General features: G+C 39.2%; 1 pseudogene; it reads right to left on the reverse strand.

Annotated features, from left to right (window-relative positions):
• Nucleotides 1-2,204: 2,204 nt before the first annotated feature.
• LOC100456815 (large ribosomal subunit protein uL2-like) lies at nt 2,205-12,108 on the reverse strand (annotated as a pseudogene).
• Nucleotides 12,109-15,184: the final 3,076 nt, after the last annotated feature.

Here is a 15,184-nt window from a genome sequence, read left to right on the forward strand (position 1 = left end):
CTCCTGAACCAAAAATAAAGCTTTTCTAAAAAAAGAAAGCAAAGAGCAGACCCAAATAACATTTGTAGTACCTGAAGACTTATGTGCAAAATAGATCATCAACAGATATATGCTGAATGAATTAACAAACCCAAAGAAACGTTTTCTGTGTTTTTTGTTTTTCACAAAAGACCCTGTGTCTGTCTGATAATATGTTTGAGGGAAGATTTGCATTTTGGAGGCCTTCATATTACAGAAAGTCAACACTTACATGTGTTATCTTTATGTCTATAAAAATAACAACCGAGCCAACACGAGAATCATAATAGTGTTTCCTTATTTTCTGCTGTGACCAGTTTCAGTGTCCTTAAGGAGGGGCGATATGAAAATATATTATCAGTTATTATGTGACTTTGTCTTGTTTACCTCGCAACCTTCTTGCAAACTTCTGATAAAATATATGTGTGCAATAAATATTTGTTCATTGAGAAAGAAAGGCTATGGAAAAAAAGATCAGGGAGAGATAAAAGTAAGGCTTTGAGTTATCAAAATGAAGTTGTCTAAAGCAAATTTTTTTGTTTCTGAGTTCTGGAAATACTGAAGAAAACAAACAAATGAACAAGCAAACAATGAATAATTTCCAAAGTTTTCCAGTCTTGGGTTCTACCTGAGTATTATGTGTCCCATACAGAAAATTTCACTTTCCCTTCTTTCCCTCTAATGCCCACCTACTTCTTCCAAATCAAATCAGTCTTTTTTAATCATGTTTAAGACACCACCATGAATAACTTATGATTGTTTTATAGAATTATTTATTGACTTTCAAGAAGATGATTCTACCTTATTAACTGCTAGGTTCTGCACCGAAAAATTGAGAGTCTGTAGTCTCTTTAAAAGGCAACTAATTTAACAAGGAAAGATTCACCAATCTCTTTCCTGTCATTTTCCAGAAAAAAAAAGTTTTGAATAATTTATTACCAGCTTCCTATTAGTAAATCAACACATGGCACAAATAAATGATTCCTTGTAGCTGGGGTTGTCCTTGTCATTAGAAATAGGTAACCAGGGCCTTTTACGCTTGATGATAAATGTTTTTCCAAATATATTGATTAAAAAAAAATTTTTTTTTTTGAGATGAAGTTTCGCTCTTGTTGCCCAGGCTGGAGTGCAATGGTGTGATCTCCACTCACTGCAACCTCCGCCTCCTGAGTTCAAGTGATTCTCCTGCCTCAGCCCCCCAAGTAGCTGGGATTACAGGCATGTGCCGCTATACCCCGCTAATTTCGTGTTTTTGGTAGAGATGGGGTTTCACCATGATGGCCAGGCTGGTCTCAAACTCCTGACTTCATGTGATCCACCCACCTCTGCCTCCCAAAGTGCTGGAGTTACAGGTGTGAGCCACCATGCCCAGCCTTGATTAACTTCTTAAATAAAATCAAGTGTTTACTCACTTTAATCTCCCATGGATTCGGAACACTGGCAGAGGATTAAAAGTATTGTTAGAAATTAATTGATCCCAGGCCAGGAGTGGTGGCTCACGCCTGTACTTCCAGAACTTTGGGAGGCCAAGGCAGGCAGGATCACTTGAAGTCAGGAGTTCAAGACCAGCCTGGCCAACATGGTGAAACCTCGTATCTACCAAAAATACAAAAATTAGCTGGGTGTGGTGCCAGGTGCCTGTAATCCCAGCTACTCTGGAGCTTGAAGCAGGAGAATTGCTTGAACCCAGGAGGTGGAGACTGCAGTCAGCTGAGATGGCACCACTGCACTCCAGCCTGGACAACAGTGAGACTCCATCTCAAAAAATGAAAAGAAATTAATTGATCCCAGAGATCTCATCGAATATCCACAATGAAAGTTTAGGGTAGTCAAGATATAGGCCACACTTTTAGATGTCAGATATTGAATCAGCTATGGCAATGTAGACATGATCCGCTCTATGGTGAGATATGTTGTATGCTGCTTGCTATGCCTACTGTAGGCGCTTAGTAAAGATAGGGGGATGGAAATGTAAATACATGTATAAATTCAATCTTGGATTGCAGGTTTCTCCTCAGAAAAAAATACAAAAGTGACAGTTTTTCATGATTTAGCACTGATTAACATCATTCACAGCTTCTTTCTTCTCTCTCTCTCTCTCTCTTTTCCTTGGTGGCATAAGGACAAACTTTACTGAGCCCCTCAGCACTAGTTCTCTTTCTCCTGCCCAGTCTTGGTTCCCTAGACTATCCAGTCCGGCGGGCAGCAATGAGACCCACTTTGGCCAGCAGAGGCATCTCTGCAGATGGTGGAGGGCTTGCCGATGTGCCGGTGGCTGCCATCTCTGAAATGATGCTCCACAGCGTTCATGTTCACACCCCACCCCGTACTTGTGGCCAGGAGTTCCTCTTTGCCTTATATTTGCGGTATGCCCAGCCAGCCTTCAGGATGGGTTTGTCAATTTGGCCACCTCCAGCCACCACACCAACCACAGCTCTGTTGGCTGAGGAGGTAACCTTCTTGGAGCCAGAGGGTAGGTTTACACGGGTCTTCTTGGTCTCAGGGTTGTGGGAGATAACTGTGGCTTAGTTCCCTGATGCCTGGGTCAGCGTGCCATTGTCTCTAGGCTTCTCCTCCAAGCAGCACATGATTGTACCCTCAGGCATGTTACCCACAGGGAGAACATTGCCAATGTTGAGCTGGGTAACATTTTACTATTTCATATTAAAATGAGGTTTAATATTTTATAATAATGGTGCTAGAATTTCAATTCATAATTTGAAAATGTAACAAGAATTTTTTTAAAGACTCTGTCTCTAAAGCCCTCCACAAAATGTGACCTCTTCCCACAATCAATTGAGACTTGCAGTGGCAAACCCCTCTCTTGCTGAATTTGATTGATCCACCTTCCATCCTGATTTCCGTGGAGACCCTCAGCTGGTGCTGTTGAAGCATTTTTTGTCACGGGGCAGGAAATGATTCTTTCAGAACATTTAGCAATAAAAGCAGTGCAAAAATAAATCGACGTCCCTGACCTTTCTCTTTCCCTATTTTTGGCACCAAACCTTTTGCTCCAAGTTGTCATTTTTCTACCCATGCTCAGAATCACCTTCTTATTCTCCAGGTGTTCCTAAAACTTCTCCATAAATTTCTCAGTGGCATCTCCATTTCTTTCTGTTTCCAGTTATGTCCCCATGGCTGGATTCGAGACCGTTAGTATCACGTATTAATTATTTATCTTCTGTCATCTTCCTACCTTACATTCCACTACTGGTAGTAATTTAGCTGATAATTTTTTGTATTTTCAGTAAAAGCCTTGTTAAATGAAAATCCTTAAACATGTATTCTCTGAACAGGTTCACACCATTATCTATAATAATAATACAGATTGAGTATCCTTAATCTGAAAATCCAAAATTTAAAATGTTTCAAAATCCAAAACTTTTTAAAATAATTTTATTTTATTTTAGGTACTGGGATACTTGTGCAGAATGTGCAGGTTTCTTTCATAGGTAAACGTGTGCCATGGTGGTTTGCTGCACCTATCCCAAAACTTTTTCAGCAGTGACATAATATTAGAAGGAAATGCTCCTTGGAACATTTTAGATTTGGGATTTTCAAATTTGGGATGCTGAACCATTATAATGCAAATATTCCATGATGAGAACAAATCTGAAATCCAGAATGCCTTTGGTCCCAAGCACTTTGGATGAGGGATACTCAGTCCGTAATAACAGCCGCTGTGGTAATAGCTATCTTTCACGAAGTAGCTACATTATTCCTGGTACATTTCTAAGCTCTTTAAAACATATGTATTGTCTCGTTTAGCCCTTACCATCACTTGATGGAGTTTTATTGCAATCCCTATTTTACAGACGAGGAAACTGACGTAGAGAGTCTAAAAGTAGCATCTCAGACCACATGCTTGTAGGCCTACAATTCAAGCTCAGGCTCTTCTGCCTGGAGACTTTATGCTTTACTACTCTATAGTGCTCCTAGATGTGGGAGAGCTGACCCACAAGGTTTACATATTCTAAATTTTAGCAACTGATGTCAAATTGAACTTAAAGTGGACTCTATAAATTTAACTCCCATTATAGTTAGTAATAGTTATAGTTAGTAAACATGAATAAGACCTGCTATTTGATAGCAAAAGAGGTGACAGTAGTCAATAATAATTTAATGGTATATTTTAAAATAACTAAAAGAGTATAATAAGATTGCGTGTAAAGGGATGGATAGCCTATTCTCCATGATGTGGTTATTATGAATTGCATGCCTGTATCAAAACATTTCATGTACCCCATAAATATATACACCATGTAGCTACAAAAATTAAAAATTAAAATTAAAAAAAATAAAAATAAATTTAACTCCCAGAAATATTGAACAATAGTGGTGCTTTCAGTCTTTTATTTTTATCTACCTACCAGATCAGGAAAACCAAAATCTCAGGTTTTAAAATGTGTATTCCTGGGTGTTGAAGGCCGAAAGAATGAGGGTCATGATCAACTCAGTATACCACTGAAGGCCATATGAGTAAACAGCAAACTGTTTCTCATGAAAGCAGGATGTTGGCAAACTGGCAAACTGCGTCTGCTGCCCAGAAGGAATGCTGAGGGCAGTCACGACCCAGGCACAAGTGTTTCTTGTGATTAGGCACATCTGAAGCCTGTTAGCAATAAGGTGAACCTGTGATCAATTAAGCAGCTGACCAATTGTTACCTCCTCCTCCCTGCTCTTTCTACTCAATAAATACGAAGGGCTGTAGAAGCTCAGCATGGCTGCCTTTGCTCGTTAGGAGCAGGGAGCCCTTTTCTTCTTCCCCTGGCCCCTTCCTTTAAAACAGTTTCTTTTGTCTGAGGTTTTCATTTCTACGTTCGTCCCTCTTCATTCTGTCTCCTAATGACGGTCCCAAGTAGTAACAGTAGTAACTGCTGCAGTGACAGTCTCAAGTAGTAACTGTGAAAGTCTGCTACACCTGGGGGCAAATTTTAGCCATAAAAATACACTGAATTCTTCAGCACATTAGTCTGAATTATTGAATGTTGGAAGTGAAAGAATACAGAGAGGTACTCTAGCCTTCTATTTTATGATGGTAAAACCTGAGTATCTGACGGTTAATATGACTTCCATAAGTTTCCACATAGAAATACAAGGTTTGGGGAGAGCTCAGATGTTTTCTATCTTTTAAAGTGCTATTTCTGCTCATCAGCACTGCCTCCTAAAACCACTTCTTTAGAAATTACACTTAATTAAAGGATTCCATGTTGATTATTTGATAGATGTGCCAAAATACTGCACTAGACATTGAATTCTCACACTAGAGGTCAAAGAAGGCACCTAGGAAGGCAGGATGTAGGATAATAAGTCCTCTTTTCTAACCTCTTTTACTATTCTCATGAAAAATAAAATACTAAGAGAATAGAAAATGAAGGAAAACCCTATAGGTAGAATCAGCCTGTACGTTTCTGGCTACCCACCAAACATACTTATTTTAGCATTTGTTTATGATACAGACTTTGTGATTACAAAAGCAGCCATAGATTATCCAAACCACTAATGTGAAGACGAGTAACAGAATTGTGAAATTGGAATGCATCCCAGAATTAATTTTAGATAAAGGCCTATCATGCCATATGACAGACAAGTGATTGAGGTCTAGAGATGTTAAATTACTTGCCCAAAGTAACACTGCTAGTTAGTACCAAAACCAGAATTTGAATTTAAGTTTTCTAAACATATCCATTTCCATAAAAGTAAGAATTGATCTACTCAACTTGTTCAACAAATGGCTATTAAGGGATTATTAATTGCCAGGCAATAATCTAGCCATTGACGATTTGATGGCAAGGCAGATATCTTTACTATTTCCCTGGCATTTATCACCAGTGGGGTTAGAGAATGTGGAGAATGACTCCCCCACCTCCAAGTCTCAGCTCTCGGTGTTGACGTCCGTGTGGTGGGAGCACCACTAGGAAAAAGTTTCTGACCTCCCTCTGCCCATTAGGCAGGTAGAGGGAGGTTTTCTTGTCTAATCAATGGGCTTGGATATAGAATTAGGCATGCTTAATCAGCACCTGCTTTCCTTCCTATCAGGTAGCTTCTATTCTGCTCTACTTCTCTCCTAAGTGTGATTAGGACTCCAGTGGTCTAGTACCGTCTGTCTCTAGGTGAATGTCTTAGCCCATTTGGGCTGCTATAACAGAAGTACCATAAATTGAGTGGGTTATCAATAACAGAAGTGTATTTCTTATAGTTCTGAAGTCTGGAAAACACTCAAGGCACTGGCAGACCCAGTATCTGATGAGGGCCAGCTTCCTGGTTGAAGATTGCCAACTTCTTTGTATCTTCACATGGTGGAAGGCGCAAGGCAGTTCTCTCTGATAGTTTTATAAGAGCATTAACCCCGTTCATAGACAGCTTCTCCCTCATGACCTAATTATCATCTCCTAAATGCTCCATCTCCTAATACCATCAAGTTGGGGGTTAGGATTTCAACATATGAATTTTGGAGGGAACATAAATATCCAGGCCATAGCAACAGATCAATCTATTTAATTCTGGAATCAATATCAGGAGCACCTCTTACCTTTATATAGAGGCACCTATCTCTGTGAGAAGTAATTTCAGTAATAAAAACAGCAGTTTACTCTTATTTGCTGACTCTTTTGTTCTATTTCTCATTTGGTTCAAAAATTGCTGAGGAAAAGGAGTGTTACATTTGGGATCGCCATCAAACCTAACACAAAAATTCAGATCAATTGTTATGTAGCAAAAGTCGAAGGCCCTATAGAAACATGCAAGAGTAGTTTAGAAGATATGAAGGCTGTACTATCAAATTTTAGGTCATGTAATTCTGATTTGCTATCTATATTTTATTTGTGAATTAGTTTGCTTTTTTTTTTTTTTTGAAGTGGAGTTATGTTCCTTTTTCCCAGGCTGGAGTGCAGTGGCGTGATCTTGGCTCACTGCAACCTTTGCTCCCAGGTTCAAGCGATTCTTCTGCCTCAGCCTCCCGAGTAGCTGAGATTACAGGTGCCCGCCACCAGGCCCGGCTAATTTTTTGTATTTTTAGTAGAGTCAGGGTTTCATCATGTTGGCCAGGCTGGTCTCAAAATCCTTACCTCAGGTGATCCACGCACCTCAGCCTCCCAAAGTGCTGGGATTACAGGTGTGAGCCACTGTGCCCGGCCTAGTTTGCTTTTAATAATGGGCCTGTCTTGCTTTTGAAATGGCATCTTTCATACTGAAATGATATTATAATTCACTAGAGAGAGATTCATTACAATGTGTGCCTATTCTAAAACTCCCCCAAGAGTTTCTTTGCTCACATAGGTATAGGATAGTGACTCATACCACGGACCTTTGAGGCGTAACTAAAGCAAAAACCTAAAATATTTTCTTCTTTAAGAAAAAAAAGTCTTCTGGTCAACTACATATTAAATGCACTTATGATTTTTATAGATGTAGCCTAAAATGACAAATATATAGCATAAACTCTTAGAGTTAGCTCAGAAGAGCAAAGTCGGTCTGTGATGGTTATGAAGGTATGGTCTGTTTTAAACGTTACTTGTTATGTTCTGTTAACAGGGGGCACTAGAGAGTAACAGGCAGGAGAAGAAAGGAACTGTTCCTTCTTTGCCTTTCTGTTTCTGTTAATGTCACTGTGGCAATGGCAGTTGGTTCCAGTTCCCCCCTCCCACCTTCTGATTTGAAGAACTAGTCCCAATGAATTCCCAACAGAGACCAGCACACCCCAACAGCAGTGCCCCCTCCATAGAGGTCTGGCTCACCGTTCCACAGCATCCCCCTGTTCCACCATCTGACTTGTGCCTCTCTTCAGAGATCAGAGTCTCACTCCCCTAGCACTTACTGGATTCTAGCAACTCTGACTTCTTCCCTTTGTCCCTGATCTCATGGGTGAGGCCGCTTCCTGCAATTACTGTCCCCATCTTCTTGGCATTTCCAGTCCTCTAATACTTGCGTAACCAGTTCTCTATATGATATTTCCCTGGTTTCTGTTTTCCTGCGTGGACTCTGAGCAGTTGCCCAATGCTAGGCATACCATATACATTTAGGAAAAGTTAAACTCCCAAATGGTCTTTCTCCAACCACTCTGGATCCACAGCTAACATTCAATATCCAAGTCAGTTCTAGAACACGTCAGCATCATCCACTCATCAAATCAGTAGTAATGTGAACAGACTGGTGCTCAGTAGCACTTCTAGAAGTAAAACGTTAAAGAAGAAAGTTCTCAAACAAAAACCCTTGACCATCATACTAATTGCACGGTATCTTTGCAATTAGGGCAAGGGTCAAAAGCCAGCAATATGAACTGGTTTCTGAGAAATAAGCTTAAATTATTTATGCATTCTTTAAAATTGTTTCTAAGATACATTATTTTACAACTAAAGTTGCCTCCAAGCAAGAACAACGAGAAAGAATGAGACAAAGAAAAGGGGTGTTTGGGGGTACAGGGCAAAGGAAACAGAACTACTTGTTTTTGCCTTATGTTGAAATTCCATTCTTCAGACTGATTTAGCAACTATAATAAAACTCACTCAGCAGTTTGAAAGACTAAATAAAAATTCTCCTCGTTGCTTTTTCTGAGCCTGTAAAAGATTGTAGTTTTTAATGATAATCCATTTGTGGAGTCTTCCACTGCCCACCATCTCTGCCTGTGATCAGGTTATATTCTGGTGCCCTGCTATAATCAACTTTTGATCTTCAGCATTACTTGAGTTTCTAAATATGATAATCTCACCTATCAGTGTGCCTCTCCTTTCTTTGTTTGCATTTTCCTTTTATTTTATGGCTGTAGAAATAAACACATGTTATCTCTGGATCTTCATATCAGGAAGGGATATATGACTTGATAAGCTTTCTCACCAACTGTTGAAAATAGTCAGATTCCAGCCCAACCAAACTGGAGTTAATATGTTGCTTGCAAAAATATGTCAGACTTTTTATTATGTTACTCTTTTAAAAGGTTAGTAATTGTAGAGCTTAAATGGTCAAGGTTAAGGTGAACCTTATTATTACCTGATTATGATATTTAATGTCTTTAGTTGTGAAATCAGTTCCATCAGACATGGGGCCTGGTGTCTACTGAAAGCTTTAATGATGTGGCCCAGGGTCCAGGCAGATTTTACTAGTACACTTAGGTACATGTGTTTTACAAGAAGGATGGAGTCTCTGAGTTAAAATGACTGCAGTTTGCAGCTTCTCTTCCGAAAATTAACTCATGGAGGAAATTCTGGTCTCCTATGGCACTTCCTCTGTTTTTCTTCTTTTGAAACATAAGTTAGCATTAGCCCAAACACAGGGTCTTGAGGAAATATGGAAGTTAGGTATAAAGCTTCCATTGGTAGCTCTTGGCAATTCAGTAATTAAGGTGTAACAAAACTAAATGCATCTCTACTGATTTAATGGCTTATTTGTGACATGTAATGAAAATTTGCCTGTATCTTTGAAAGACATTGCCTGGGCTTGGATGGATTCTGATAAACACTTTGGGAAGGGAACATGCGGAAGGAAGGCATAGTTAAACACCACAAAAAAATTTAACAGAGGTTGGGGCCAGGCGTGTTGGCTCACGCCTGTAATCCCAACACTTTGGGAGACTGAGGCAGGTGGATCACCTGAGGTCAGGAGTTCGAAACCAGCCTGACCAATATGGAGAAACCCTGTTTCTACTAAAAATACAAAATTAGCTGGGCATGGTGGCGCATGCCTGTAATCCCAGCTACTTGGGAGGCTGAGGCAGGAGAATCGCTTGAACCCAGGAGGCAGAGGTTGCAGTGACCCGAGGTCGCACCATTGCACTCCAGCCTAGGCAACAAGAGTGAAACTCTGTCTAAAAACAAACAAACAACAACAACAAAAACACAATTTATATCCAGAATGATAGAATCATCATATTTTAGAGGTGGAAGTGTTCATTAAATTCAATCTCATCTTTTTTTCTGGTAGGGAATCTGAGGCCCAGAGACAAAATGTGGCAATACCAGAACTAGAGAATAACCTCCTATTCCCAAGCCCAGTCTCCTTTTACGACTCTGTGCCCTGTCTCTTGTCTCCAGTCATCTGACTGACTTGGCTGCAGTGACAGGCATCATCTCCACTTCCCACAAATATGTATGTGGTCCCACAGGCCACCAGGCAACTATCCAAATGGCCTTTAGATTTTATGCAGAAAAGTTGAAGGACTGTTCACTTGCAAAAATTCAATGGTTTTATATTTTAAAGACTTAAATGATCCCTGAAATTGCTATCCTGGTCCCATATTCTGTCTCAGGATAGCAAAATATATAGGGCATCCCTGTGATCGGACACAGACTTCTAAAATCAACACGATGTTTCTAACAGCCTTGTTCACTGATACCCTCAACCCTATTTGGTAGTGATCATGAAAACCCTCTGCCTTTAACAGTTTATTTTAGAATATGTTGCATAGCTATTTCTGAAGCTATTTACACGGAGATAATGATAAATATGCACCAAGTTTCATGTATGGAATAATGTTTCATAACTTGGTAAACAGATGTTGATGGCATGGAATGATGTTTCGCAATCACTGAAAACAGCAGAACTTCTGGGCTTGGGACTCTGGGGTTGAGGTCCCCTTATGCTCTTGATTAGCATAGAATGTGAGCCTACACTGGAATCAGAAGAATAAAATTGTGCCCTAAATTTAGACTAGAGAAGGATTTGGGGCTGGTTTTGTGTCTGGTTAAACCATCATCACCTAAGATTATTGTTTCAGTGTGTGCTTCCTGGAAATATGTATACCAGAATATTTTTTAAATTTTTATTTTTAGAGACAGAGTCTTGCTCTGTTGCCCAGGCTGGAATGCAGAGGGGGACAATTATAGCTCACTGCAGCCTCGAACTCTTGGGCTCAAGTGATCCTCTCATCTCAGCTTTCCAAACAGCTGGGACTATAGACATACTCATGCCCAGCTAATTTTTATATTTTTTTCTCTTTTATTTTTAGAGGTGAAGTCTTACTACTTTGCCCAGGCTGATCTTCAACTCCTGGCCTGAAGCCATCCTCCCATCTCAGCCTCCCTAGTAGCTGAGATTACAGGCTCAAGCCAACATGACCAGCTCCTCCAAGAATTGTGTATAATAGTTTCTCTGCCGTGGTATAGCTGTGGTTGGGAAAACCTTCACTGTGCCTTCACATTCAGGTTGGTTAGGTACTTTTTAGACTAATGAGTTCATGTGTTCTCTGGAATGAGTAGAGAAATGTTCCTTGAAAACCACCACAACTATCTTGATCAGATAGAGCTGTCATACCTGGTCCCTGGAATACTTGTGCTTTTATATCATGTTTCTGTTAATATTTTATAACACTACTATGGTTTCTTTTTATCTAAAAGCAAAGAGAACTGTAGATGTTCTATGCCTCAGGCTGGATTGCACTGTTATGCTTAAAATCTCTATTACCTATCTTTCAAGAGAGGCAAGAAAAAAAGGACAAAAAATATGCTAAGTTCTCTCTTCTTTATCAACAGTTTCCTAAGTTATGGAGACAACATTCTTTATTATGATAATTATGCCCATGTCTTAAACCAATAATTAAAATAGAAAAAAAGCAGTAAATATGTATTTTCAAAAATAGTAGAACCAGGACTTCTGGATATATACATAACAAGTTTAAGGATCATGATGAAAAGACATATATGTGTATTCACACACATCTATAAGCTTACATATCTATTCACAATTATTCATAAAGTTAGTATAGTTATTGCCTTTATCTGATTCCAAGATAATCTTCAAAGAACCCATTAGCTTTAGTAGAAATTCAGACTTTAGTCATCATCCACATTAAGAGTTTGTAAGAGATGGGATTTGGAGAGTCAGATGTGACCTACCATGGTGAAGAGGCCTGGGGCAGGATGAGATTAATTCATCTCCAGTTTGAGGGTCTTTCTAGTTTATTGGGATGCCAAGGTTATGTGTTTTCAAGTCAATGATTCTCATATGAGGCCAGGAAGGGGAGTTGCTGGAAAACGTTTAAACAATCCTCTTCCCTGCCCTTTCCTTTCCTTTTACATGCTTTCCCTTACCTTCCTTTTCCCATTCCTCTTTATCTCCACCCCATTTCCTTCTCTCTTCTTGTTGATGGCGGTGGCCCATGCTGCGTGTTCCAAGCCGGAAATTAAGAGCACTCTTGACTAAAGTTATACCTTTTTCTTTGAAAATTTACTTGTTTATTCCTATTCTAGACTATTTCCCTCAAATTCAAGCAAGATCAGAAGTACAAGTTCTAAATTTTATAAGGTTCTTCCCCCAAATTTTAGTTCTGTTTGGAACCAGTTCTTTTTTTTTTTTTTTAAATTATACTTTAAGTTTTAGGGTACATGTGCACAATGTGCAGGTTAGTTACATATGTATACATGTGCCATGCTGGTGTGCTGCACCCATTAACTCGTTATTTAGCATTAGGTATATCTCCTAATGCTATCCCTCCCCACTCCCCCCACTCCACAACAGTCCCCAGAGTGTGATGTTCCCCTTCCTGTGTCCATGTGTTCTCATTGTTCAATTCCCACCTATGAGTGAGAATATGTGGTGTTTAGTTTTTTGTTCTTGCGATAGTTTACTGAGAATGATGATTTCCAATTTCATCCATGTCCCTACAAAGGACATGAACTCATCATTTTTTATGGCTGCATAGTATTCCATGGTGTATATGTGTCACATTTTCTTAATCCAGTCCATCATTTTTGGACATTTGGGTTGGTTCCAAGTCTTTGCTATTGTGAATAGTGCCTCAATAAACATACGTGTGCATGTGTCTTTATAGCAGCATGATTTATAGTCCCTTGGGTATATACCCAGTAATGGGATTGCTGGGTCAAATGGAATTTCTAGTTCTAGATCCCTGAGGAATCGCCACACTGACTTCCACAATGGTTGAACTAGTTTACAGTCCCACCAACAGTGTAAAAGTGTTCCTATTTCTCCACATCCTCTCTAGCACCTGTTATTTCCTGACTTTTTAATGATTGCCATTCTAACTTGTGTGAGATGGTATCTCATTGTGGTTTTGATTTGCATTTCTCTGATGGCCAGTGATGATGAGCATTTTTTCATGCGTCTTTTGGCTGCATAAATGTCTTCTTTTGAGAAGTATCTGTTTATATCCTTTGCCCACTTTTTGATGGGGTTGTTTGTTTTTTTCTTGTAAATTTTTTGGAGTTCTTTGTAGATTCTGGATATTAGCCCTTTGTCAGATGAGTAGATTGCAAAAATTTTCTCCCATTCTGTAGGTTGCCTGTTCACTCTGATGGTAGTTTCTTTTGCTGTGCAGAAGCTCTTTAGTTTAATTAGATCCCATTTGTCAATTTTGGCTTTTGTTGCCATTGCTTTAGTGTTTTAGACACGAAGTCCTTGCCCATGCCTATGTCCTGAATGGTAATGCCTAGGTTTTCTTCTAGGATTTTTATGGTTTTAGGTCTAACATTTAAGTCTTTAATCCATCTTGAATTAATTTTTGTAGTTCTTAAATATTTTAATTTGTAGATATTGCCTCCATGTGAGACATTCTCATGTGCCATCTTGCTCTATGTGTTATGGAATGAAAATGTAATTCAGTACTTCAGGAAAATGTTCTTTCACAGAGGGAAAGGCTACCCATGGCCAGGCACAGTGGCTCACACCTGTAATACCAGTGCTTTAGGGGGCCAATATGGGAGGATTGATTGAGGCCAGAAGTTCCAGATCAGCTCTTCAAAACAGACCCCTTCTCTGCATAATAATAATAATAATAATAATAATAACAAAAATTAGCCAATTGTGGTGGCACACACCTGTGGTCACAACTACTCAGGGGGTGAGGCTGCAGGATTGTTGAAGCCGAAGAGTTTGAAGCTACAGTGAACTATGACTGTGACACTACACTCAGCCTGGGAGACAGAGCAAGGTCCTGTCTCTAAAAAAATAAAAAATAAAGATTATATATGCTGGACACAAATTGTTCCTGGCATCTTTCCCTTAGTTTCCTAACTTAAGGCATCAAATGGAGTATAGATAGCACAATCTGATCTTGGAGTACCAATGCTGAGAGGTAGGAAGATTGTAATATTTTTCTTGGGCCCGAAATATTTATATTCCCCTTATATACTTCTTGTTTTATCATCTATTGTTTCTCCTCATAACATTACACTAAAAAATAAGGAAAATAAGGGTATGTCTGCATTCTGTCAAATAAATATCTTCCATTTCAAGTTCACTTTGCATCCTAAGTGTGATAACAATAGAAGAAAGCCATAATGGAATGGAGTGATGTCATTTGATTTACTTTACACCATGAATTCCTTTTCAAATAATTACAGACTGGTTGTGCCCCCACAATACAAATCTTCATGAATTAGTTATTTACCAGTTACTTATTGTTAAACAATCTTCCCTTAAATGATAGGTAGTGTGACCTATTTTAGGAAGCACTGTTTTGGGTCCAGAGAAACCACTCTTTCTTACTAACTGGGTTCTGAACACTTTGAAATGGCAAAAAGTTGCAGGCAGAGAACATATATGTCACCTTTATTTTTGACAGTAGAATTAGGTATGTTAAAACAAATGGCTTTGCCAACACTAAACCCTAGAATCAGACAGAGTTACCCATGTCAGGGTAACATGGGTCCAGGAGAAGTTCCCTAAGATGGAGAAAGTAGTGGGAGTGGACAGCCCATGGGCAATTTGTACATGAGAAAAGAAGGGTTTCCAAGACGGGGAGGGTCAGGGATGAAAGGTGCATGCCCAGTTATTCTTCTCGGATATGTCAATCCTAAAGATATCTTCATCTCTTCAGAGGCTGAGTGAATAAGGGGTTAGAGAGAGGTCAGAAGGATATTTAGGGGAAAGTCATTCCTCATAGGAAACAGTAGTGAGAAAAAAGCCCTTTTAATACCCTAGACTACTACACCAACAATAATTTAGATTCTGGCTCTAGCTTCCTAAATAACTAGCTCTAAAACCTTGGATTGTGGTTCTCAATCACATCCTCTACAGAAAAAAAGGCTGTAGAGTTGGTGAATTTTAGGGCCTCTTCACTTTTATAATACAACAAAATTACTGTCATTTGTCATTTGTTGAGCACTAGTCCTAGGCACTGTGTCAGAACATCTTACACTCTCCTTTATTTAATTCTCAGAAAGTCCATCACTTTATAAAAATCCAGAGGGTTAAATGGTGGTTTATGCTATACAAC

This window comes from Pongo abelii, chromosome 22 (genome assembly GCF_028885655.2).
Source record: "Pongo abelii isolate AG06213 chromosome 22, NHGRI_mPonAbe1-v2.0_pri, whole genome shotgun sequence".
Lineage (NCBI taxonomy): Eukaryota > Metazoa > Chordata > Mammalia > Primates > Hominidae > Pongo > Pongo abelii.